Consider the following 25,257-nt stretch of genomic DNA (forward strand, 5'->3'; position numbering starts at 1 on the left):
ATATCAAGTCCCTGTTGGAGTCAGTCAGAGCATTTCCATAGAGAGCCACTTTGCATCAGCAGCTCCATGCTCCAGTGCTCTGGGAGAGTTTATAGTCCTGAGAGTTGAACTCTGGATGACTGACAGCTGTCCTTCATGACAACAGAAGACACAGAAATGGTCCTCATCAAAAACATGACTTTGACCTGCGTCCTCATCTGGACTCTCCTCTGCTGCTGCTTCACAGGTAAAGTCCAGAGAATCAAACTCCTCTCCTCTATGAACATCCGTCCCTCTGAAATGAAGCCGACAAAACCATGACGCTGCTTTATGTTTCTGTCTCTGTGTCCTCAGAGTCCAGAGGTCAGGTCACAGTGACTCAGCCTGGAGCAGTGAGATCTGCTGTGGGAGGCTCCGTCTCCATCACATGTAGGACCAGTCAGGATGTTTATTATGATAGCCCGTACCACCGTTTAGCCTGGTACCAACAGAGAGACGGAGAAACTCCTAAACTCCTCATTTACTATGCCAGCACTCGAGCATCAGGGATCCCAGATCGTTTTACAGGCAGAGGATCAAACTCTGACTTCACTCTGACCCTCAGTCAACTCCAGGCTGAAGATGCAGCAGTTTATTACTGTCAGAGTTTTCATGTCATCAACAGTCAGTATGTGTTCACACAGTGAAAAAGCGTCGTACAAAAACCTCCCTCAGTCAGACTGAACAGAAACTGAAGTGACAGCTGCAGCTGGAAGCTACTGCAGAGACTGATACACTTCACTGAGGACACACACACACACACACACACAAATATAAATTCTTGACAAAACTGGGAAAAAAGACACATTTCACAATTATTTCAGTCAATAAGGTGAAATCAAATGAAATTGATAAATTAGCATTTAACCCCACGAAACCTGGATTGTCACCTGTTTTCTTGAGCTGTGTTGAGGTGTCTCTACAAGCTATTTAACCCCTGAAATTCGGGCAAACTGGTGTGATCTCTTTTGAAAACACGAGGAAAAAGACAATGAGCAACTTGGCAAGGAATGTCCAGCAAACTGGGAAATGTTCTTTTTTTCATATTTATTTATTGTTTTTACTAATTTCCTGCTAATTTGTGGGTCATGTCTTGTTAGGTTACTCATTGCTTTCCATACTTATGAAAAAGGTCAACCTGATTTGTTCAGGTTGAAAGTATCAATTGGAATAAAAACACTTATATTTATTCAGATTTTAAGGTTTGGGGCCTTTTACAACATTTATTGTACAATCTGTGGTCCAACAAATGAAAAAATAAACTCTGACATGTCACATTTCACAATTCAGAACTGAAGGAACACAATGCAGAAAACCAGGAAGGTAAAGTCAGCAAACGTTTCAATGTAAAAACAAGCAGACGATGAAAACTGAAGAAACAGGCCAAATAAAATAAAGTAAAGGGAAAATAAAACTAAACTAGAGACAAAGCAGATGATGTGACACTGAAAAAGAGAAAACACACACAGACTAAAGACACAAAGGGAGGAGGGTGTTAACGAGGGACAGGGGACAGCAAGGCTAATGAGGGACAGGTGAACCAAATCAGGACAGAAACACACAAAGACAGGAAGTTAAACAGGACACGACACATGAGGAGTGACTATCAAAATCAAACATAAATCACATTACAAACAAACTTAGGTACTTGACATAGTTAGGTATTCAAAGGTTTGCTTAAGAAGTCTAAAAAATGTTCAATATCACATAATTTTAAACTGCTTGGACATCAAAAAAGGCTGTTTCAACAGCTGCACAGACGCTAAAAAAACTACCTCATATGAAGAAAATATATTTTCTAATTGCATCTTATTGTAACATTTTACACTTAAAAAACAAAACATGAGGGAAAAAAAATATTATTTTAACAACAGTCTTCTTAGCCAAAATTTTACTAATGTTCAAGTTCAAAAGTTAAAAATGATCACTTTAATGTCGTTTCCATTAAACCGATAAAAGGATTTTTTTGTAATGCTCCACAACTACATTCAGCCTTTGTAGATCCATTAAAAGTCATTTTAACATGAACTTTGCTCATCCTTTTTACCCGCATTAATACTACCTACTTTATTACACCAATATTAAATAAAGATATAGTGTATTGACAGAAATATGTTTTTTTTTTAAATTTTGTTTTACAAAATTGCATTCAACACATAAAAAATGTTGTCATGGCACTCTAGCGTAATTTGATTTTTGTTGTTCGCTAGAATAAAATGTATGTTCAGGTCATTAAAGACTCTGTAGTTTTCAGCTTCATTATGAGCAAGAAAATATCAAGTCCCTGTTGGAGTCAGTCAGAGCATTTCCATTGAGAGCCACTTTGCATCAGCAGCTCCATGCTCCAGTGCTCTGGGAGAGTTTATAGTCCTGAGAGTTGAGCTCTGGATGACTGACAGCTGTCCTTCATGACAACAGAAGACACAGAAATGGTCCTCATCAAAAACATGACTTTGACCTGCGTCCTCATCTGGACTCTCCTCTGCTGCTGCTTCACAGGTAAAGTCCAGAGAATCAAACTCCTCTCCTCTATGAACATCCGTCCCTCTGAAATGAAGCCGACAAAACCATGACGCTGCTTTATGTTTCTGTCTCTGTGTCCTCAGAGTCCAGAGGTCAGGTCACAGTGACTCAGCCTGGAGCAGTGAGATCTGCTGTGGGAGCCTCCGTCCCCATCACATGTAGGACCAGTCAGGATGTTTATGGCTCTGACCGTTTAGCCTGGTACCAACAGAGAGACGGAGAAACTCCTAAACTCCTCATTTACCTGGCCAGCACTCGAGCATCAGGGATCCCAGATCGTTTTACAGGCAGAGGATCAAACTCTGACTTCACTCTGACCATCAGTGGAGTTCAGACTGAAGATGCAGCAGTTTATTACTGTCAGAGTTATCATTATATCAACAGTCAGAATGTGTTCACACAGTGAAAAAGCGTCGTACAAAAACCTCCCTCAGTCAGACTGAACAGAAACTGAAGTGACAGCTGCAGCTGGAAGCTACTGCAGAGACTGATACACTTCACTGAGGACACACACACACACACACACACACACACACACACACACGGTATATGTAGCATGCATTCATATCATCAAATAAAAAAAAACTATTTTATTATCTGACAATATCTTATAATACACCACAAAATCCACTTCTCTTCCTTCGGTAAATAATCAGAAGGTTTTTTAATTTGTCTGGCATCTCTTAATCCCAATTTCAATTAGGAATCAGCAGTCAAATAAACTCAGAGAAAGTAATCTAAGCCAAGTTTTTTGCCTTCAATAAAAGAAATGAAAGGTCATTTCAAAGTTTTGAATAATCTTTCCTTATTTCTGCCTTCATAAATACCTACAAAACTGTTCCTGTCTTTCCTAAAATTCACCTCTTCTTTGATATTATGTCTGTCTTTTCTCTGTCAGACAGGCTCTTTTAATAATGTATTAATCAGTATTTGGTACTAATAAAACACCTGCCTTCATATATAAATATTCAAAGGTTTTGGGGCCTTTTATATAATTTATTGTAGAATCTGTTGTCAACCAAAACAATATATAAACCTTGGTTTGTCATATTTCACAGTTAAAAAAAAAACAGACCCCAGAGCTTTAATGTGAAAACAAGCAGGCAACAAACTGAAGGAACGGACGAAAACAGAAACAAGTACAGGAGAAAAAATGAACTAGAGACAAAGCAGATGATGTGAGGAACATGAGAGACAAGAGACACCAGCTTCAAATGCAGATGATGTGACACTGAAAAAGAGAAAACACACACAGACTAAAGACACAAAGGGAGGAGGGTGTTAACGAGGGACAGGGGACAGCAAGGCTAATGAGGGACAGGTGAACCAAATCAGGACAGAAAAACAACTACAAACAAATCTAGCTGCTTGACATGGTTATTTATTCAAAGGTTTGTTTAAGAAGTCTAAAAAATGTTCAATACAACATAATTTTTAACAGCTTGGACATCAAAAAAAGACCATACTATGTAAACGTGTCGGTCCATGCTGTCAGCACTGAGGTTAAACAGCATGATATGTTGAGGACAGCTACAGCTCACTGACTCTGTGTGTTTGCATATGTGTCCTGCCTCTCTGCTCCCAGACGTTAAGAGGACAGTGTTGATCAGTGTCTGTCCAGACCTTTCAGAGACACTGAGACGCCGGCAGCACAATGATGATGTCACTGAGTCTACTGCTGGTCACCCTGGGGCTCCTTGTTCAGGGTGAGACTCTCTTCTGAAAACTTTGCTTCAGGATGCAACCAGGTTCACCTCAGTGATGTTCTGCTATGATGGAGAGACACTGAAACAAGCAGCAGTTACCTTCTTCCATCTATTCTCCGTGTTCAAGAAATGATGCTCTTCTGTTTGGATGTTGATCATCTTTCTCCTGTTTTTTTATATTTTCCAGGTTCATCAGGAGAAATCATCCTGACTCAGTCTTCTGCATCTCAGTCTGCTGTTGCAGGACAGACTGTCTCTATCACATGTAAAGCCAGTGCATATGTCAGCGATGACATTCACTGGTACCTTCAGAAATCTGGAGAATCTCCCAAACTCTTAATTCATGATGCTACAACTCGTCATTCTGGAGTTTCAGAGCGTTTCAGTGGGTCTCAGTCTGGGACTGACTTCACTCTGACCATCAGAGGAGTTCAGACTGAAGACGCAGGAGATTATTATTGTCAGCATGACTACAGCTTGCCGTTCACACAGTGAAAAACTGTCGTACAAAAACCTCCCTCAGCTTAAGAGGAACTGATCTGCCTCAGCAGCTGCAGAGAAACAGACTGAAGAATCTTGACTGACACTTTAGTTCTTTTCATCAAATAATGTTAGAAACCAGTTTTCATACAAGAGTAAGTTTTATTAGTAATTTTCTTGAAATGGGTTACTAAACAATAAAAGTCAGTGAGTACAATATTAGAGAAGTTAATACAGCAACAGCATTTACATTAGTCCATTTTTAAAGAATATATTAAGAGTAATTCAAATAAATACATTTATTTACTTCTTCGTATAGTTTTACTTTTCAGGAAAGCTGGACACCTTACATTGTAAATGAGCTTCTGTTCTTATCAAAACACATTTAGGTTTAAGTTATGTTATATTTTGAGGTCACATTGCTGATGTTGATATTTTGATGACATAATATGCTGATGATACACTACTTTATAATTTATATGCTATAAATCATCCTCAAACATTGTAGATTAAATGAGATCAATTAAACTTTCTGAACACTTCTAAGACCATTTCTCCTTTGAATGTTTCTGGTCATGACACACTTCATTTATGAGATCCAGACAGAACGTCTGATTTTCAATAAAATATTTGAACAATCATTTATAGTTTGGAAAATAATCAGCACTTTTCTATTAGTGCACTGAAGAAGTTTCTGTTGTGACAAAAGCTTCTGGAAAAAAAATGTCATTCATGTCTGGGTCACATTAAGCTTACATTAATGTATATCTGATGTGTCTCCTTGTTTTTATGTAAAAAAATATTAAATATTGCATTGTTTTAGTGTGTTGTTTCTCCTTATAGACACTTTAATATAAAAATCTGAGACTCAGTGGAGGTCAGTCTTGCTGGAACAGAACCAATAAAACAAGATCTGTTTTTTTTTTGTTTTTATAAGAACATACATGAGACCAACTGATATGATGAAAACTTCTTTATTGTGTTGAAATAATACACACTGAAAAAAATAGGAATAAAACTTTATCAATGAAACATGTAATATGAGAGGGAGTGAAGGAGGGACAGAGAAATGAAAAAGGAGACAGAGTGTTGCAGATGCAGGGTGATAAACGTTCATGTAATGCACATAACACATCTCACCATTTAAAAGGAAAGAATACGCAAAAACAATGGTGCAAATGGCAAAATGTCAGTAAATAAATGTAATAAATAATACAAGAGAGAAAATCCTATAAAATGACAATTTTTTTTTCTGATGCAGTTGTTCTATGGTCTATGCCTTTATGGTACAGAGAATAAAAAACTTCCTGTATATGTTCAGTTGGCCATTTGGGCCCAAAGTCAAACATTTAGAAGCAAAATTGGTCAAAAGGTCAAAGTCAAATAAAACTGGTACTAAAAATCTGTAATCAGTATTGACAGATTCACTGATAAACAGCCTCATCAGAGTAATCCAAGTCCCTGTTGGAGTCAGTCAGAGCATTTCCATAGAGAGCCACTTTGCATCAGCAGCTCCATGCTCCAGTGCTCTGGGAGAGTTTATAGTCCTGAGAGTTGAACTCTGGATGACTGACAGCTGTCCTTCATGACAACAGAAGACACAGAAATGGTCCTCATCAAAAACATGACTTTGACCTGCGTCCTCATCTGGACTCTCCTCTGCTGCTGCTTCACAGGTAAAGTCCAGAGAATCAAACTCCTCTCCTCTATGAACATCCGTCCCTCTGAAATGAAGCCGACAAAACCATGACGCTGCTTTATGTTTCTGTCTCTGTGTCCTCAGAGTCCAGAGGTCAGGTCACAGTGACTCAGCCTGGAGCAGTGAGATCTGCTGTGGGAGGCTCCGTCTCCATCACATGTAGGACCAGTCAGAATGTTTATGGCTCTAACCGTTTAGCCTGGTACCAACAGAGAGACGGAGAAACTCCTAAACTGCTCATTTACGAGGCCAGCACTCGAGCATCAGGGATCCCAGATCGTTTTTCAGGCAGAGGATCAAACTCTGACTTCACTCTGACCATCAGTGGAGTTCAGACTGAAGATGCAGCAGTTTACTACTGTATGGGTGAATTTTATGTGAACAGTCAGTGGCTGTTCACACAGTGAAAAAGCGTCGTACAAAAACCTCCCTCAGTCAGACTGAACAGAAACTGAAGTGACAGCTGCAGCTGGAAGCTACTGCAGAGACTGATACACTTCACTGAGGACACACACACGCACACACACACACACACACACACACACACACATGCACATTTAATGAGTTGATTTTAAACACTAAAGAGTTCACACAATATACCTTTACTATCAATACACATCCAGAGAAAGGGGCCACAAGAGATGCTCAACAGAGATTAAAATTGTTGCCATTATACATAATAAATGAAATAAGGTCACAGTGTGGCGTATCTGACAAATGTTATATATAGCCCTCTACAATTTTTTAAATGTTTATTGACAGAAACCATGACTTATCCGATGAATTGGTAATTGTTATTGACTCTTTCAGCAAGTCTTTTGGAGAATAATTGCTCAAAGATTTTACTTATTTTTGGAAAATAACAGGTGCATAATTTTGTATATCCCTGTATGTGGATGACATGCTGCTTCATATGTTGAATTCTAAAAATTGCTTTGCAACTTTTTTTCGGTCTTTTTCAATATTTGGGATGATTCCAAATTAATTCTTCTTAGATATGAGAAATACTGAAAATCAGAACTGAATGATAACAGATATTTAAGTGATTTTCTTTTAAAATGGTCTAAGTGTGTGAATTATAATCAAGTTTCACAGATAAAACTATAGCACAACATTTTTCTCAGTCAAAATATATTGAAAACAATTAACTGACTTGGATTGACTTTGCACACAACTGTTTATTGTGTTTCTAAACATATACAGTAAATGGAAAAGCTGATAGAGTATAAAACATGATGCATTCACAACAATCTCATAGAAAGTGCTGATTTGATAAAATCTTTATTATTTCAATATCTTTGAACCATCAACATTAAGACAAGCAAAGAAGAGAGACTAAGACAGTGTTACAGAGTGCAGATTGAGAGCAGTAGCAGAGTAAAACCAGTAGCAGAGTCCCAGTGAGTCAGGTCAGGACTGGGAACACTGGTCTCTCCTCAGTGTCTGAGAGAGTGGAGTCTGGGAGCCCTGGGTGGCCTCACAGGTCACAGAGCCCACCTTCCTCCACTGGTCTGCAGAGAGCCTCAGGGTGCTGCTCCAGCTGTAGCGGCCGTCCTTCTCCAGCACCCCGGGGCTCCTGCTCTCCTCCCAGCTGCTGCTGCTGCTGCTGCTGCTGCCGTCCACCTTCCAGGACAGACTCCAGTCTGAGGGGAAGCCCTTGTTGGCCAGACACATGAGCGTGGCCTTCCCCTGCTCCAGCTCCTCACTGGAGGGGGGCAGCACTGTCAGGGAGGGACGGACGTCACCTAGGAGACAGCAATCAGCTTAGAAGACAGGGACCACACGGCTGTCAGTCGACCAGCAGACACTTGGACACATTTACTGTGTGAGAGCTGATTTAGTCCTTTAAGGAGTTTCTGTCAGATGGTTTTTCTGCTCCAGCAGTCACTCACTCACACATTGTTTCACTTCCCTTTAAGAAGCCTCTCATGCAAACCAGCACAGAGAGAATCATCATACAGAGCCACCCGAAATATATCAAACTACTCTGGAAATAAAATCTCAAAATTTAGACCAGTTTTCAAACTTTCTCATCCAAAACCTTAAACTGAACGTAACTTATCATTAACATATCTCATGGAAACATAAATACAGAAAACGAACTGATTATAATCAAGTAATCTTCATGTGGTTTTCAATCACCATCAAAGATTTTTGAAATTTGAAACATTTAACACAATTGAAAGATTTTGCAGATTTCCAAATACCCATTTTGTTTTCACTCTGTTCAACTGAATTGGAATAACTGATTCATTCTGAATTTGTTTTAAAAACATTCATCATTTTGGTGCAAAATTGTAATTTGATCTTGAAAACATCAACAACAGGTTCACAGTTTTATCTCTTTTTACAACTAAAGCTTTTTAAATTGAAGTATCGTGAAAATTCGTAAAGAATCATTTGCTAAAGCTGCAGTGAGATTGCCTCCATGGTAACAGAGGAGAAATAAAAGCAGAAATATAAAAAAAACCCAAAAAAATCCCAAGATAATTTAATATACTGAAGATATTACAAATTGAAATTTAAATCCTTCAAATATGTTATTTAATATTTGTGAAGAAACTTACTTCCAACATCCAGTCTGGTTCCTCCACCAAAAGTCCACCACAGTGATACAAAGTCATTGAGCCGTCATACGTTACAAAAACCTCTGACTGCAGAGAGACACGGCTCTCTGACTTTGACACACTGAACTTAAACTACAAAACCTTCAAGGTGAAACTTTACCATGAAAGTTGGAGATAATTATTTATTATCTTACTGAGAATTTTTTTTTCATTTCAATGACATTTTGATTTTCTATTTCAAAGGCAATTATTGACTTTAAGTGCAAAATATTTCTGTAAAATTCTGCATCAATATGGAATGTCAAGGGTGTTGATTATAAATACAGAAACAGTTTTTGTGATAAACCCAGTTTAAATAAAGTTTGACTTACTTCCAACATCCAGTCTGGTTCCTCCACCAAAAGTCAACCACAGTGATACAAAGTCATTGAGCCGCCGTACAAAAACCTCTGACTGCAGAGAGACACGGCTCTCTGACTTTGACACAAACAAACTCACCAGAATTCGTTTCTGTGTGGATGTATGATAAAATTCAAACTGAGAAAAACACAGTACTACAGATTTCCAGAATGTATTGTTTGAAAATGTATTTTTATTTAAAATGAAAATTAAAATAACTGAAATTGGACTGCAGAGATTACAAGGTACAAGGTAACTTCATTGTCATTTTTCTTCAATGTAGTTTAGGAAGAAATGAAATTCAAGGTGATCCTAAATCCTGCTACATCTTGTGGCGTCGAAGGAGGAGTCGAAGAGTTTCACAGCCCGGGAAAAGAAGCTGCTCTGTAGTCTGGTGGTTCTGCAGCAGAAACTGTATCTTTTTCCAGACTGTGTCTGGGGTGGCTGCTGTCTGTCAGTATCTTTTGGGCTCTGTGCAGTAACCTCACTTCACCGAGGTCACTGATGCTCTGGAGATGGGAATCTGTGATGTTCTGGGCAGTTTTAATCCCCCGCTGTAGAGCCTTCCTGTCCTTGACAATGCACGGACCATGCCAGCTGGTGATGTTTCCAGTCAGTATGCTTTCTATTGCATATATAAGCACACCAATTAAACAGAATATGCAGCATACAGAAACAATAGTGGAAATGGGAAAATAGCAGCAAATAAACTCTATAAATGATACAAGAAAGCAAAGCCTACAAAATAAAATTTTAAAAAAAAATCAAAAATTGTGATGCAGATCTATGTTAAATGTCTCTGTGGCACAGAGAACAAAAAACTTCCTTTATATGTTCCAGTTGGCCCTTGAAAGACAAAATCAAACATTTAGAAGCAAAACTGGGCAAGAGGCCCATGTTGTTTCTAATTGGTCCTGCAAATTTCGAATCAATATTGACTGTTGGAGTCAGTCAGAGCATTTCCATAGAGAGCCACTTTGCATCAGCAGCTCCATGCTCCAGTGCTCTGGGAGAGTTTATAGTCCTGAGAGTTGAACTCTGGATGACTGACAGCTGTCCTTCATGACAACAGAAGACACAGAAATGGTCCTCATCAAAAACATGACTTTGACCTGCGTCCTCATCTGGACTCTCCTCTGCTGCTGCTTCACAGGTAAAGTCCAGAGAATCAAACTCCTCTCCTCTATGAACATCCGTCCCTCTGAAATGAAGCCGACAAAACCATGACGCTGCTTTATGTTTCTGTCTCTGTGTCCTCAGAGTCCAGAGGTCAGGTCACAGTGACTCAGCGTGGAGCAGTGAGATCTGCTGTGGGAGGCTCCGTCCCCATCACATGTAGGACCAGTCAGGATGTTCATGTGTGGAGCAACAACCATCTTTTAGCCTGGTACCAACAGAGAGACGGAGAAACTCCTAAACTGCTCATTTACTTTGCCAGCACTCGAGCATCAGGGATCCCAGATCGTTTTACAGGCAGAGGATCAAACTCTGACTTCACTCTGACCATCAGTGGAGTTCAGACTGAAGATGCAGCAGTTTATTACTGTCAGAGTGAACATTATATCAACAGTCAGCATGTGTTCACACAGTGAAAAAGTGTCGTACAAAAACCTCCCTCAGTCAGACTGAACAGAAACTGAAGTGACAGCTGCAGCTGGAAGCTACTGCAGAGACTGATACACTTCACTGACACACACACACACACACACACACACGTATATGTAGCATGCATGCATATCATCAAATAAAAAAAAAAAACAACTATTTTATTATCTGACAACATCTTATAATACACCACAAAATCCACTTCTCTTCCTTCGGTAAATAATCAGAAGGTTGTTTAATTTGTCTGGCATCTCTTAATCCCAATTTCAGTTAGGAATCAGCAGTCAAATAAACTCAGAGAAAGTAATCTAAGCCAAGTTTTTTGCCTTCCCTAAAAGAAATGAAAGGTCATTTCAAAGTTTTGAATCATCTTTCCTTATTTCTGCCTTCATAAATACCTACGAAACTGTTCCTGTCTTTCCTAAAATTCACCTCTTCTTTGATATTACATCTGTCTTTTCTCTGTCAGACAGGCTCTTTTAATAATGTATTAATCATTATTTGGTACTAATAAAAACACCTGCCTTCATATATAAATATTAAAAGGTTTTGGGGCCTTTTATATAATTTATTGTGGAATCTGTTGTCAACCAAAACAATATATAAACCTTGGTTTGTCATATTTCACAGTTACAAAAAAGACAGACCCCAGAGCTTTAATGTGAAAACAAGCAGGCAACAAAAACTGAAGGAACGGACGCAAACAGAAACAAGTACAGGAGAAAAAATGAACTAGAGACAAAGCAGATGATGTGAGGAACATGAGAGACAAGAGACACCAGCTTCAAATGCAGATGATGTGACACTGAAAAAGAGAAAACACACACAGACTAAAGACACAAAGGGAGGAGGGTGTTAACGAGGGACAGGGGACAGCAAGGCTAATGAGGGACAGGTGAACCAAATCAGGACAGAAACACACAAAGACAGGAAGTTAAACAGGACATGACACATGAGGAGTGACTTTCAAGATAAAACATAAATCACATTACAAACAAACTTAGGTACTTGACATAGTTAGGTATTCAAAAGTTTGCTTAAGAAGTCTAAAAAATGTTCAATGTCACATAATTTTAAACTGCTTGGACATCAAAAAAAGCTGTTTCAACAGCTGCACAGATGCTAAAAAAACTACCTCATATGAAGAAAATATACTTTATAACTTCATCTTATTGTAACATTTTACACTAAAAAACAAAACATGAGGGAAAAAAAATATTATTTTAACAACAGTCTTCTTAGTCAAAATTTTACTAATGTTCAAGTTCAAAAGTTAAAAATGATCACTTTAATGTCGTTTCCATTAAGCCGATGAAAGGATTTTTTTTTGTAATGCTCCACAACTACATTCAGCCTTTGTAGATCCATTAAAAGTCATTTTAACATGAACTTTGCTCATACTTTTTACCCGCATTAATACTACCTACTTTATTACACCAATATTAAATAAAGATATGGTGTATTGACAGAAATATTTTTTTATTTTGTTTAGTTTTACAAAACTGCATCCAACACATAAAAATGTTGTCATGACACTCTAGTGTAATTTAATTTTTGGTAGATGTTTGCTAGAATAAAATGTATGTTCAGGTCATTAAAGACTTTGTAGTTTTCAGCTTCATTATGAGCAAGAAAATATCAAGTCCCTGTTGGAGTCAGTCAGAGCATTTCCATAGAGAGCCACTTTGCATCAGCAGCTCCATGCTCCAGTGCTCTGGGAGAGTTTATAGTCCTGAGAGTTGAACTCTGGATGACTGACAGCTGTCCTTCATGACAACAGAAGACACAGAAATGGTCCTCATCAAAAACATGACTTTGACCTGCGTCCTCATCTGGACTCTCCTCTGCTGCTGCTTCACAGGTAAAGTCCAGAGAATCAAACTCCTCTCCTCTATGAACATCCGTCCCTCTGAAATGAAGCCAACAAAACCATGACGCTGCTTTATGTTTCTGTCTCTGTGTCCTCAGAGTCCAGAGGTCAGGTCACAGTGACTCAGCCTGGAGCAGTGAGATCTGCTGTGGGAGGCTCCGTCCCCATCACATGTAGGACCAGTCAGAATGTTTATAGCTCTAACTGTTTAGCCTGGTACCAACAGAGAGACGGAGAAACTCCTAAACTCCTCATTTACCAGGCCAGCACTCGAGCATCAGGGATCCCAGATCGTTTTACGGGCAGAGGATCAAACTCTGACTTCACTCTGACCATCAGTGGAGTTCAGACTGAAGATGCAGCAGTTTATTACTGTCAGAGTTTTCATTATATCAACAGTCAGAATGTGTTCACACAGTGAAAAAGCGTCGTACAAAAACCTCCCTCAGTCAGACTGAACAGAAACTGAAGTGACAGCTGCAGCTGGAAGCTACTGCAGAGACTGATACACTTCACTGAGGACACACACACACACACACACACACACACACGGTATATGTAGCATGCATTCATATCATCAAATAATAAAAAAAACTATTTTATTATCTGACAACATCTTATAATACACCACAAAATCCACTTCTCTTCCTTCGGTAAATAATCAGAAGGTTGTTTAATTTGTCTGGCATCTCTTAATCCCAATTTCAATTAGGAATCAGCAGTCAAATAAACTCAGAGAAAGTAATCTAAGCCAAGTTTTTTTCCTTCCCTAAAAGAAATGAAAGGTCATTTCAAAGTTTTGAATAATCTTTCCTTATTTCTGCCTTCATAAATACCTACAAAACTGTTCCTGTCTTTCCTAAAATTCCCCTCTTCTTTGATATTACATCTGTCTTTTCTCTGTCAGACAGGCTCTTTTAATAATGTATTAATCAGTATTTGGTACGAATAAAAACACCTGCCTTCATATATAAATATTCAAAGGTTTTGGGGCCTTTTATATAATTTATTGTGGAATCTGTTGTTGCAAAGAGACAAAGAGACACCAGCTTCAAATGCAGATGATGTGACACTGAAAAGAAAACACACACAGACTAAAGACACAAAGGGAGGAGGGTGTTAACGAGGGACAGGGGACAGCAAGGCTAATGAGGGACAGGTGAACCAAATCAGGACAGAAAAACAACTACAAACAAATCTAACTGCTTGACATGGTTACTTATTCAAAGGTTTGTTTAAGAAGTCTAAAAAATGTTCAATACAACATAATTTTTAACAGCTTGGACATCAAAAAAAGACCATACTATGTAAACGTGTCGGTCCATGCTGTCAGCACTGAGGTTAAACAGCATGATATGTTGAGGACAGCTACAGCTCACTGACTCTGTGTGTTTGCATATGTGTCCTGCCTCTCTGCTCCCAGACGTTAAGAGGACAGTGTTGATCAGTGTCTGTCCAGACCTTTCAGAGACACTGAGACGCCGGCAGCACAATGATGATGTCACTGAGTCTACTGCTGGTCACCCTGGGGCTCCTTGTTCAGGGTGAGACTCTCTTCTGAAAACTTTGCTTCAGGATGCAACCAGGTTCACCTCAGTGATGTTCTGCTATGATGGAGAGACACTGAAACAAGCAGCAGTTACCTTCTTCCATCTATTCTCCGTGTTCAAGAAATGATGCTCTTCTGTTTGGATGTTGATCGTCTTTCTCCTATTTTTTATATTTTCCAGGTTCATCAGGAGAAATCATCCTGACTCAGTCTCCTGGATCTCAGTCTGCTGTAGCAGGACAGACTGTCTCTATCACATGTAAAGCCAGTGCATATGTCAGCGATGACATTCACTGGTACCTTCAGAAATCTGGAGAATCTCCCAAACTCTTAATTCATGATGCTACAAATCGTCATTCTGGAGTTTCAGAGCGTTTCAGTGGGTCTCAGTCTGGGACTGACTTCACTCTGACCATCAGAGGAGTTCAGACTGAAGATGCAGGAGATTATTATTGTCAGCAGAGTTACAGCTCGTTCACACAGTGAAAAACTGTCGTACAAAAACCTCCCTCAGCTTAAGAGGAACTGATCTGCCTCAGCAGCTGCAGAGAAACAGACTGAAGAATCTTGACTGACACTTTAGTTCTGTTCATCAAATAATGTTAGAAACTAGTTTTCATACTAGAGTAAGTTTTATTAGTAATTTTCTTGAAATGGGTTGCTAAACAATAAAAGTCAGTGAGTGCAATATTAGATAAGTTAATACAGCAACAGCATTTACATTAGTCCATTTTTAAAGAATATATTAAGAGTAATTCAAATAAATATATTTATTTACTTCTTCGTATAGTTTTACTTTTCAGGAAAGCTGGACACCTTACATTGTAAATGAGCTTCTGTTCTTATCAAAACACATTTAGGTTTAAGTTATGTTATATTTTGAGGTCACATTGCTGATGTTGATATTTTGATGACATAATATGCTGATGATACACTACTTTATAATTTATATGCTATAAATCATCCTCAAACATTGTAGATTAAATGAGATCAATTAAACTTTCTGAAAACTTCTAAGACCATTTCTCCTTTGAATGTTTCTGGTCATGACACACTTCATTTATGAGATCCAGACAGAATGTCTGATTTTCAATAAAATATTTGAACAATTATTCATGGTTTGGAAAATAATCAGCACTTTTCTATTAGTGCACTAAGAAGTTTCTGTTGTGACAAAAGCTTCTGGAAAAAAAATGTCATTCATGTTTGGGTCACATTAAGCTTACATTAATGTATATCTGATGTGTCTCCTTGTTTTTATGTAAAAAAATATTCAATATTGCATTGTTTTAGTGTGTTGTTTCTCCTTATAGACACTTTAATATAAAAATCTGAGACTCAGTGGAGGTCAGTCTTACTGGAACAGAACCAATAAAACAAGATCTGTTTTTTTTTTTGTTTTTATAAGAACATACATGAGACCAACTGATATGATGAAAACTTCTTTATTGTGTTGAAATAATACACACTGAAAAAAATAGGAATAAAACTTTATCAATGAAACATGTAATATGAGAGTTGGCCATTTGGGCCCAAAGTCAAACATTTAGAAGCAAAATTGGTCAAAAGGTCAAAGTCAAATAAAACTGGTACTAAAAATCTGTAATCAGTACTGACAGATTCACTGATAAACAGCCTCATCAGAGTAATCCAAGTCCCTGTTGGAGTCAGTCAGAGCATTTCCATAGAGAGCCACTTTGCATCAGCAGCTCCATGCTCCAGTGCTCTGGGAGAGTTTATAGTCCTGAGAGTTGAACTCTGGATGACTGACAGCTGTCCTTCATGACAACAGAAGACACAGAAATGGTCCTCATCAAAAACATGACTTTGACCTGCGTCCTCATCTGGACTCTCCTCTGCTGCTGCTTCACAGGTAAAGTCCAGAGAATCAAACTCCTCTCCTCTATGAACATCCGTCCCTCTGAAATGAAGCCGACAAAACCATGACGCTGCTTTATGTTTCTGTCTCTGTGTCCTCAGAGTCCAGAGGTCAGGTCACAGTGACTCAGCCTGGAGCAGTGAGATCTGCTGTGGGAGGCTCCGTCTCCATCACATGTAGGACCAGTCAGGATGTTTATGTGTGGAGCAACTACCATCTTTTAGCCTGGTACCAACAGAGAGACGGAGAAACTCCTAAACTCCTCATTTACTGGGCCAGCACTCGAGAATCAGGGATCCCAGATCGTTTTTCAGGCAGAGGATCAAACTCTGACTTCACTCTGACCATCAGTGGAGTTCAGACTGAAGATGCAGCAGTTTATTACTGTCAGAGTTTTCATTATATCAACAGTCAGGATGTGTTCACACAGTGAAAAAGCGTCGTACAAAAACCTCCCTCAGTCAGACTGAACAGAAACTGAAGTGACAGCTGCAGCTGGAAGCTACTGCAGAGACTGATACACTTCACTGACACACACACACACACACACACACACACACACACGCACGTTTAACAAGTTGATTTTAAACACTTAAGAGTTCACACAATATACCTTTACTATCAATACACATACAGAGAAAGGGGCCACAAGAGATGCTCAACAGAGATTACAATTGTTGCCATTATACATAATAAATGAAATAAGGTCACAGTGTGGCATATCTGACAAATGTTATTGATGGCCCTTTACATTTTTTTCAATGTTTATCCTCAGAAAAAACATTGCTTGCGTTTCTAAATCTTTCAGGTTGAAGCATGTTATAAATGCTGCAAATATTGCCGTGGATTTTTTTTTTTCCATTTTTTAATTTTATTCTCGAAGAACTGAGTCACTAACAGGCTATCAGAGTTAACTTTCTTCACAATTTACCCATTACACATAGCTATTAATCTTTCAATAATATGTACATGAGTTAACTGATGAATTGGTAATTGTTATTGACTCTTTCAGCAAGTCTTTTGGAGAATAATTGCTCTAAGATTTTACTTATTTTTGGAAAATAGCAGGTGCATCATTTTGCATATCCCTGTATGTGAATGACATGCTGCTTCATATGTTGAATTCGAAAAATTGCTTTGCGACTTTTTTTTTGGTCTTTTTCAATATTTGGGATGATTCCAAATTAATTCTTCTTAGATATGAGAAATACTGGAAATCAGAATTGAATGATAACAGATACACTGCAAAAACTGCCAATCTAACCAAGTGTAATAATCTTATATTTAGATTAAAAAATCTAGTTAGTCTTGTTTTATGTATTAATGATTATCTAGTGCTGACTAGGAAAGATCATTTGACTTATTTCAAATAAATATCACTTGCCTGGTCTTGTTAAGCATCTTTGTCTTTTTCTGAGTTATTTTTAACTAGATACAGGAGACAAGTCTGGAAACATCCACTTCAGGTCTATAGAAACCTTATTTTAAGCACTAGTATGTCCAACTAGGCTTAAATAAATTGCTTGAAATTAGTGTTTTGATCTTATTTCAAGATTTTATGGGCTATAATGAGAGTCACACAGTTTTACTGGTTTTAAGACATCTTAACAAGCAAAATTTGCTTACTGCACTGGCAGCCAAATTTGCTTCTTTTAAGTTCAAGTATGCTTAAATCTAGGGTGTTTGGCCTTAAATTTGACAGGCCATTTTTGCAGTGTATTTAAGTGATTTTCTTTTAAAAAGGTCTAAGTGTGTGAATTATAATCAAGTTTCACAGATAAAACTATAGCACAACATTTTTTTCAGTCAGAATATATTGAAAACAATTAACTGACTTGGATTGACTTTGCACACAACTGTTTATTGTGTTTCTAAACATATACAGTAAATGGAAAAGCTGATAGAGTATAAAACATGATGCATTCACAACAATCTCATAGAAAGTGCTGATTTGATAAAATCTTTATTATTTCGATATCTTTGAACCATCAACATTAAGACAAGCAAAGAAGAGAGACTAAGACAGTGTTACAGAGTGCAGATTGAGAGCAGTAGCAGAGTAAAACCAGTAGCAGAGTCCCAGTGAGTCAGGTCAGGACTAGGAACACTGGTCTCTCCTCAGTGTCTGAGAGAGTGGAGTCTGGGAGCCCTGGGTGGCCTCACAGGTCACAGAGCCCACCTTCCTCCACTGGTCTGCAGAGAGCCTCAGGGTGCTGCTCCAGCTGTAGCGGCCGTCCTTCTCCAGCACCCCGGGGCTCCTGCTCTCCTCCCAGCTGCTGCTGCTGCTGCTGCTGCTGCTGCTGCCGTCCACCTTCCAGGACAGACTCCAGTCTGAGGGGAAGCCCTTGTTGGCCAGACACATGAGCGTGGCCTTCCCCTGCTCCAGCTCCTCACTGGAGGGGGGCAGCACCGTCAGGGAGGGACGGACGTCACCTAGGAGACAGCAATCAGCTTAGAGGACAGGGACCACACGGCTGTCAGTCGACCAGCAGACACTTGGACACATTTACTGTGTGAGAGCTGATTTTGTCCTTTAAGGAGTTTCTGTCAGCTGGTTTTTCTGCTCCAGCAGTCACTCACTCACACATTGTTTCACTTCCCTTTAAGAAGCCTCTCATGCAAACCAGCACAGAGAGAATCATCATACAGAGCCACCCGAAATATATCAAACTACTCTGGAAATAAAATCTCAAAATTTAGACCAGTTTTCAAACTTTCTCATCCAAAACCTTAAACTGAACGTAACTTATCATTAACATATCTCATGGAAACATAAATACAGAAAACGAACTGATTATAATCAAGTAATCTTCATGTGGTTTTCAATCACCATCAAAGATTTTTGAAATTTGAAACATTTAACACAATTGAAAGATTTTGCAGATTTCCAAATACCCATTTTGTTTTCACTCTGTTCAACTGAATTGGAATAACTGATTCATTCTGAATTTGTTTTAAAAACATTCATCATTTTGGTGCAAAATTGTAATTTGATCTTGAAAACATCAACAACAGGTTTTATCTCTTAACTCTCTTAACACAGTTTTATCTCTTTTTACAACTAAAGCTTTTTAAATTGAAGTATCGTGAAAATTCGTAAAGAATCATTTGCTAAAGCTGCAGTGAGACTGCCTCCATGGTAACAGAGGAGAAATAAAAGCAGAAATATAAAAAAAAAAACAAAAAAATCCCAAGATAATTTAATATACTGAAGATATTACAAATTGAAATTTAAATCCTTCAAATATGTTATTTAATATTTGTGAAGAAACTTACTTCCAACATCCAGTCTGGTTCCTCCACCAAAAGTCCACCACAGTGATACAAAGTCATTGAGCCGCCGTACAAAAACCTCTGACTGCAGAGAGACACAGCTCTCTGACTTTGACACAAACAAACTCACCAGAATTCATTTCTGTGTGGATGTATGATAAAATTCAAACTGAGAAAAACACAGTACTACAGATTTCCAGAATGTATTGTTTGAAAATGTATTTTTATTTAAAATGAAAATTAAAATAACTGAAATTGGACTGCAGAGATTACAAGGTACAAGGTAACTTCATTGTCACTTTTCTTCAATGTAGTTTAGGAAGAAATGAAATTCAAGGTGATCCTAAATCCTGCTACATCTTGTGGCGTCGAAGGAGGAGTCGAAGAGTTTCACAGCCCGGGAAAAGAAGCTGCTCTGTAGTCTGGTGGTTCTGCAGCAGAAACTGTATCTTTTTCCAGACTGTGTCTGGGGTGGCTGCTGTCTGTCAGTATCTTTTGGGCTCTGTGCAGTAACCTCACTTCACCGAGGTCACTGATGCTCTGGAGATGGGAATCTGTGATGTTCTGGGCAGTTTTAATCACCCGCTGTAGAGCCTTCCTGTCCTTGACAATGCACGGACCATGCCAGCTGGTGATGTTTCCAGTCAGTATGCTTTCTATTGCATATATAAGCACACCAATTAAACAGAATATGCAGCATAAAGAAACAATAGTGGAAATGGGAAAATAGCAGCAAATAAACTCTATAAATGATACAAGAAAGCAAAGCCTACAAAATAAAATTTAAAAAAAATCAAAAATTGTGATGCAGATCTATGTTAAATGTCTCTGTGGCACAGAGAACAAAAAACTTCCTTTATATGTTCCAGTTGGCTGTTGAAAGACAAAATCAAACTTTTGGAAGCAAAACTTGGCAAGAGACCCATGTTGTTTCTAATTGGTCCTGCAAATTTCTAATCAGTATTGACAGATTCATTGATAAACAGCCTCATCAGAGTAATCCAAGTCCCTGTTGGAGTCAGTCAGAGCATTTCCATAGAGAGCCACTTTGCATCAGCAGCTCCATGCTCCAGTGCTCTGGGAGAGTTTATAGTCCTGAGAGTTGAACTCTGGATGACTGACAGCTGTCCTTCATGACAACAGAAGACACAGAAATGGTCCTCATCAAAAACATGACTTTGACCTGCGTCCTCATTTGGACTCTCCTCTGCTGCTGCTTCACAGGTAAAGTCCAGAGAATCAAACTCCTCTCCTCTATGAACATCCGTCCCTCTGAAATGAAGCCGACAAAACCATGACGCTGCTTTATGTTTCTGTCTCTGTGTCCTCAGAGTCCAGAGGTCAGGTCACAGTGACTCAGCGTGGAGCAGTGAGATCTGCTGTGGGAGCCTCCGTCTCCATCACATGTAGGACCAGTCAGAATGTTTATAGCTCTAACCGTTTAGCCTGGTACCAACAGAGAGACGGAGAAACTCCTAAACTGCTCATTTACGAGGCCAGCACTCGAGCATCAGGGATCCCAGATCGTTTTTCAGGCAGAGGATCAAACTCTGACTTCACTCTGACCATCAGTGGAGTTCAGACTGAAGATGCAGCAGTTTATTACTGTCAGAGTTTTCATTATATCAACAGTCAGCATGTGTTCACACAGTGAAAAAGCGTCGTACAAAAACCTCCCTCAGTCAGACTGAACAGAAACTGAAGTGACAACTGCAGCTGGAAGCTACTGCAGAGACTGATACACTTCACTGAGGACACACACACACACACACACACACACACACACACACACACACACACACAGTATATGTAGCATGCATTCATATCATCAAAAAATAAAAAACAACTACATCTACATCTTATAATACACCACAAAATCCACTTCTCTTCCTTCGGTAAATAATCAGAAGGTTGTTTAATTTGTCTGGCATCTCTTAATCCCAATTTCAATTAGGAATCAGCAGTCAAATAAACTCAGAGAAAGTAATCTAAGCCAAGTTTTTTGCCTTCCCTAAAAGAAATGAAAGGTCATTTCAAAGTTTTGAATAATCTTTCCTTATTTCTGCCTTCATAAATACCTACAAAACTGTTCCTGTCTTTCCTAAAATTCCCCTCTTCTTTGATATTACATCTGTCTTTTCTCTGTCAGACAGGCTCTTTTAATAATGTATTAATCATTATTTGGTACTAATAAAAACACCTGCCTTCATATATAAATATTCAAAGGTTTTGGGGCCTTTTATATAATTTATTGTGGAATCTGTTGTTGCAAAGAGACAAGAGACACCAGCTTCAAATGCAGATGATGTGACACTGAAAAAGAGAAAACACACACAGACTAAAGACACAAAGGGAGGAGGGTGTTAACGAGAGACAGGGGACAGCAAGGCTAATGAGGGACAGGTGAACCAAATCAGGACAGAAAAACAACTACAAACAAATCTAGCTGCTTGACATGGTTACTTATTCAAAGGTTTGTTTAAGAAGTCTAAAAAATGTTCAATACAACATAATTTTTAACAGCTTGGACATCAAAAAAAGACCATACTATGTAAACGTGTCGGTCCATGCTGTCAGCACTGAGGTTAAACAGCATGATATGTTGAGGACAGCTACAGCTCACTGACTCTGTGTGTTTGCATATGTGTCCTGCCTCTCTGCTCCCCAGACGTTAAGAGGACAGTGTTGATCAGTGTCTGTCCAGACCTTTCAGAGACACTGAGACGCCGGCAGCACAATGATGATGTCACTGGAGTCTACTGCTGGTCACCCTGGGGCTCCTTGTTCAGGGTGAGACTCTCTTCTGAAAACTTTGCTTCAGGATGCAACCAGGTTCACCTCAGTGATGTTCTGCTATGATGGAGAGACACTGAAACAAGCAGCAGTTACCTTCTTCCATCTATTCTCCGTGTTCAAGAAATGATGCTCTTCTGTTTGGATGTTGATCATCTTTCTCCTGTTTTTTATATTTTCCAGGTTCATCAGGAGAAATCATCCTGACTCAGTCTCCTGGATCTCAGTCTGCTGTAGCAGGACAGACTGTCTCTATCACATGTAAAGCCAGTACAAGTATAAGTAGCAACCTTCACTGGTACTTTCAGAAATCTGGAGAATCTCCCAAACTTTTGATTCGTTATGCTACAAATCGTCATTCTGGAGTTTCAGAGCGTTTCAGTGGGACAGGCTCTGGGACTGACTTCACTCTGACCATCAGAGGAGTTCAGACTGAAGACGAAGGAGATTATTATTGTCTGCAGAGGCACAGCTTGCCGTTCACACAGTGAAACAACGTTGTACAAAAACCTCCTCAGCTGGAGAGGAACTGATCTGACTTAACGGCTGCAATGAAAGCGGCAACACGAGACACATGGATATTGACAAAGTGCAAAACGAAAAGAAGTACAGCAAAACTGTAACACAATCATACACAGTCATTCACATATAAAGTAATATATAATTTTATTGAAAGTTTTCTTCAGACAGAGTTTGAAACAGTTCATTCAAAGTCAGTTGTGATGACTGTTTTTGTGTAAATGAGATACATACTCAAGCAGTAAGACAAGGCTATATTATTAGATATGGCTTCATGTTAAAACAAAATAATTAAGACAATTATAAAAAAATGACATTTCTTTCTTTTGATTCTTTAAAAATCATTTTTATAGTCGTTCAGCAAACTTACTAAGTTTTAAGTTAAATGAAATAATTCTAAATAAAAAAGTAACAATAATAATTCAACTTGTTACGTTAAAATATTTAAAGTTATTTAATGAAACACACCAAGAGGTTTCCAACAAACTAAGACTTTTTTCATTAATGCATAAAAACAGAAAGTTGTGCAGGAAGATAAAAGTGTTTCAGTCAGTATTATTTATCTCAGATTGCTTCATGTACACTCAAAGTTCCTACATGAAGACTTTGCAAAATGTGACACCATGTTTTATCTTATTATTATTTTTTGTATTATTTATTTGTATAGATTTTTACTGTGAAACCCTGAAATACTTTTCATTTACATATTTGTAGATGTATTCACAAGATTGAGCATATTTCTTGATGAAGAAAGATATTCACAAAAAAGGCTCCTCATGTAAATCTGCAAAAGTGACATTAATACTTAGATTTAAATATTTTATATCATCTTATACTGATGATACTCTGCAATTTCTTTCTAATCCCTCAAGCTGTATTAAGTATTTTTTTATAACACAGTTCAAAATAATGTAATCAAAGTGTCCCTGTTTCATTGATCAAGTTAGACCTTGGCTGCATCGGGACATTACTGTTAATAGGAGACACTGTCAGGAGAGCCTGACAGAGTTAGTGGATATGTGACATGATGTGATTCTGGAGTTCATGAATAAAATCGTCACCAGTGGGGAGACAATCTAACACTGATATGGGTTTTCATCTTGAACCTCTAAACACATGAGAGAGGGGATCTGTTGCAATAAAAAATATCCACACATTTATTTCACTTGACTTATGTTTTATTATACAGCATATAAGCATTATGACAACAATAAAAACATGACTATTTCTAATTGAAAACTGTTGTTAAGTGAGATGATAGAAAGAGAGACAGAGTGCAGATTGAGAGCAGTAGCAGAGTAAAACCAGTAGCAGAGTCCCAGTGAGTCAGGTCAGGACTGGGAACACTGGTCTCTCCTCAGTGTCTGAGAGAGTGGAGTCTGGGAGCCCTGGGTGGCCTCACAGGTCACAGAGCCCACCTTCCTCCACTGGTCTGCAGAGAGCCTCAGGGTGCTGCTCCAGCTGTAGCGGCCGTCCTTCTCCAGCACCCCGGGGCTCCTGCTCTCCTCCCAGCTGCTGCTGCTGCTGCTGCTGCTGCTGCCGTCCACCTTCCAGGACAGACTCCAGTCTGAGGGGAAGCCCTTGTTGGCCAGACACATGAGCGTGGCCTTCCCCTGCTCCAGCTCCTCACTGGAGGGGGGCAGCACCGTCAGGGAGGGACGGACGTCACCTAGGGAGACAGCAATCAGCTTAGAGGACAGGGACCACCACGGCTGTCAGTCGACCAGCAGACACTTGGACACATTTACTGTGTGAGAGCTGATTTTGTCCTTTAAGGAGTTTCTGTCAGATGTTTTTTCTGCTCCAGCAGTCACTCACTCACACATTGTTTCACTTCCCTTTAAGAAGCCTCTCATGCAAACCAGCACAGAGAGAATCATCATACAGAGCCACCCGAAATATATCAAACTACTCTGGAATTAAAATCTCAAAATTTAGACCAGTTTTCAAACTTTCTCATCCAAAACCTTAAACTGAACGTAACTTATCATTAACATATCTAGTGAAAACATAAATACAGAAAATGAACTGATTACAAGCAAAAAATCTTCATGCGGTTTTCAATCACCATCAAAGATTTTTGAAATTTGAAACATTTAACACAATTGAAAGATTTTGCAGATTTTCAAATTACCATATTGTCTTCACTCTGTTCAATTTTACTTGAATAATTGATCCTTTAGGAAATTTGTTTTAAAAAAATGTCAATCATTTTAGTGCAAAATTGTAATCTAATCCTGGAAAACAATTTTTGAAAAAGGTTTGCAGTTTTATCTCTTTTATCGTTAAAGCTTTTAAATTCCAGTATTGTGAAATTTTTAACGACACATTGGGTAAAGCTGCTGTGAGACTGCCTCCATGGTAAAAGAGGAGAAAT

General features: G+C 38.7%; 3 pseudogenes; all 3 read right to left on the minus strand.

Annotated features, from left to right (window-relative positions):
• Positions 1–7,688: 7,688 nt before the first annotated feature.
• LOC148186700 (Ig kappa-b4 chain C region pseudogene) lies at positions 7,689–8,178 on the minus strand (annotated as a pseudogene).
• A 10,061-nt stretch (positions 8,179–18,239) lies between these two features.
• LOC148186701 (Ig kappa-b4 chain C region pseudogene) lies at positions 18,240–18,741 on the minus strand (annotated as a pseudogene).
• Positions 18,742–24,036: 5,295 nt separating this feature from the next.
• Positions 24,037–24,548, minus strand: LOC148186702 (Ig kappa-b4 chain C region pseudogene; annotated as a pseudogene).
• Positions 24,549–25,257: the final 709 nt, after the last annotated feature.

This window comes from Plectropomus leopardus, chromosome 17 (genome assembly GCF_026936395.1).
Source record: "Plectropomus leopardus strain MGB_pleo_1.0 chromosome 17, ASM2693639v1, whole genome shotgun sequence".
In the NCBI taxonomy this organism is placed as follows: Eukaryota; Metazoa; Chordata; class Actinopteri; order Perciformes; family Serranidae; genus Plectropomus; species Plectropomus leopardus.